Below are 246 nucleotides of genomic sequence, written 5' to 3'. Positions count from 1 at the left end.
TAGCGAGGGGAAAATCTTAAAAAAGCGGCGAAAGACACTGCGAAAGCGAGAGCGGAAGGAGAAGACAGGAGGAGAGACAGGTTGGACGAGGTCGCCCTGAGTAAGAGGCCAGAGCTGGGTTTCCCTAATCGGCCGTAATGCGCACTTTGTCAACATCCAGGGGAATCCCCGACTGGAGCAAAAGCTTGAATGGTGCAAACTTTTCTCATAAACAAGAAACGTGTCAGAAGCAACTTCATGCTTACA

This window comes from Penaeus monodon, chromosome 30, assembly GCF_015228065.2.
Source record: "Penaeus monodon isolate SGIC_2016 chromosome 30, NSTDA_Pmon_1, whole genome shotgun sequence".
Taxonomy (NCBI): domain Eukaryota; kingdom Metazoa; phylum Arthropoda; class Malacostraca; order Decapoda; family Penaeidae; genus Penaeus; species Penaeus monodon.
Note: the sequence above shows the minus strand (reverse complement) of the source record.